This window comes from Sardina pilchardus, chromosome 10 (genome assembly GCF_963854185.1).
Source record: "Sardina pilchardus chromosome 10, fSarPil1.1, whole genome shotgun sequence".
In the NCBI taxonomy this organism is placed as follows: domain Eukaryota; kingdom Metazoa; phylum Chordata; class Actinopteri; order Clupeiformes; family Clupeidae; genus Sardina; species Sardina pilchardus.
Genome location: NC_085003.1, coordinates 5,211,953 through 5,214,466, shown reverse-complemented (window position 1 = coordinate 5,214,466; position 2,514 = coordinate 5,211,953). Strand labels below are relative to the sequence as shown.

At 39.8% G+C, this 2,514-nt stretch overlaps 1 non-coding gene across 1 annotated transcript; it reads right to left on the bottom strand.

Moving 5' to 3' along the window:
* Nucleotides 1–912: 912 nt before the first annotated feature.
* On the bottom strand, nucleotides 913–1,043 carry LOC134094816 (small Cajal body-specific RNA 14). The gene has a single exon (XR_009940533.1). It is a non-coding gene; the product is annotated as a small Cajal body-specific RNA 14 (non-coding RNA).
* Between the last annotated feature and the right edge of the window lie 1,471 nt (nucleotides 1,044–2,514).

The following is a 2,514-nucleotide window of genomic DNA, read 5'->3' as shown; positions in this document are numbered from 1 at the left end:
ATGTGCATGGGTGTATTAAAAGTTGGTTAAGTAATCATTCATCCATCTATGTGTCAATGTGAAAATATGTTGCATAGTATTATAGTATATATACTTTTTTGACCCTGTGAGGGAAATGCATTTATCCCACTTTGTGAATTAGTGAACACACAGCACACAGTGAATACACAGTGAGGTGAAGCACACAATAACCAGTGCTGCCTGCCCAACAGCAGACCTCAGGGAGCAGTCAGCTGTGGACTGATAGGCCGGGGATCGAACCGGCAACCCTCCAGATGCAAGCTCTGAACCCTAACCAGTAGGCCACAGCTGCCCCATAGCATAGCATTAGTCTTAAAAAAAGTTAATGTATTGAGGGTACATGTATATATGTACTGGATGTGGGCATAAAGCTCTGTAAAGGGGCACATCAATGGCTGCTTTGAAAATAATACCCTACATGGGGCTGTTTTCCACTGACATGGATTAATGCTAATCTCAAACTAAAATAGTTTTTGTCTAAAAGATAACCTAAATAACTTTTAGTCCAGAGCTAGAATTAGTTAATGTGTGGGAAACTGGCCAACAGTGTCAAACCTGACTGAGCAGACCTGTCCCTGTAAAGATCTAGGATGGGTAGGCTACTTGATGATGAAAGACAGACAGCCATTCTTCCCAGCAAAGCATTCACCACCATGGACCATCTAGGAGGGAAAAGGATAAAAAGTTAAACACAGGTTTAGCCTAATCAATGTATCAATCAATTATACAGTCAGAGGATTCTCAGTTCAATTTTTTAATCTACTGCATGCACACTAAGTGAGACATCCCAGGGTAAGAATTACAGTTGAATATGCACTTAAATAACCATATTATGTCTCACTTGACTTATGTAGGCTACAATATAAATGATTTCTCATTTATATTGTGCTATCTGTATGGAACCATCGCACAGGGAACCCGATCTCTTGACAGGCCCTGTCGGCAGGAACCAATATCACTCTGCGTGGCGTCATAGACTGCAGTACACTGCTCAGTACTGTAGCCAATCGTGCTAACCACACATGTTCACACACGGGAATCGAACACACGACTTCGCGGGTACTAACCATTCGTCTTAACCACTGCACTATTGGAAAGTCTATCAGTATATCAGTCTTTAGGGTACGAATCAATTAACAGCTGAATGGTTGGCGCGTTACCCCAGTTAATGGTCGCAGCCACACTCATCATGGCCACTTCCGACTCCAACATGAATACAGCCCTCTATCAACGGGTGTGTGTGTATGTAAATGTGTCTTCCTAATCAGTGCTCGTCTAGACATCATTTTCAAATCGTTAAAGCATTACAACCTAGATTTCAGTCGAATCTAGTCAATGGAGCTTGTTCGTTAAATCACCACCAAGATGCTTGTAGCAGGATTGCTAACTTCCAAGCGATCTAGATTTCTCTTCGCTTTCTCCCACTCACAGGATGTAAATAAGGTCAATATCCAACATTCTAACCAGGCAGATTATGTATCACTTACGTATACTTCACAAAAATGTAAGCTTAGAAGACGTTTATTTTGTTAACATACCTCAATAAGATGTGCATCAGACAGGCACATTTTTGGCGCGGACGGCTGTTTCTTCACAAACTTCTTCTTGTTTCAGGACATAACGCTTTACTCACCTACCGCCACCTAGCGTCCTGGAGAGAACAAACGATCGTCATTGTAGATCACTAGATCAGGGTTGAGTTTTTGTGGCTTGATCTTCATAACTGGCTTCTTCCTAAATGTTGTATGTTAAGTGGCTTTGACTCAAATTACATTATATACGGACTCTCTATGATCAATGATAATGATGATCTCCTGGTCAATGTAATTGTCATCCTGTGTACATTTTTCATGTAGATTTTTTAAATGTAGATATTTAAAAGTGAAGCCCACTTTCTGTGTATTTTTCCTTTCTTGTTTTGTTTGTTCTGAATGTTTATTGCACCTATAATATTGTAGGCCTACATGGATTTCGTATGTATAAGTTTGAGCCATGTGTATTGTACATGCAGAATTACTAATAATAAAAAAAAATAAAAAAAATACTAGAAAAAATCTTTAAAAAAAAAGGGATGAAAGGAAGGGGGTTCCTTGTAATTATGTCCCAGTTGTTCCAGACAGATGTGTTTTTGCCTTTTGAATCATTGTAACAAAATATATTTTTCTGAGTGAAACTAAATTAAAATGAAGGAATAGAAGGGATAGATGGAATAAATGGTGATTATGCATAGTGCGGCCTAGTTCTTTCTTGTTTTTCAATGATAGTATTAGTGGTGGGCCGTTATCGGCGTTAACGTGCTGCGTTATCGTGCAACTCTTATCGGGCGATAAAAAAAATATCGGCGTTAATCTATTCTCAAAGTTGGGCTGGGAGCTGGGTCTATAGCCTACCACGCAAGCTATGATCACTTTCACATTGATATCTTAGCGCGAACGCCAATGTTTAAGAGTGCGCCTGAAAAAAGTCTAGGTCACACTGGTGCACCTGATGCTG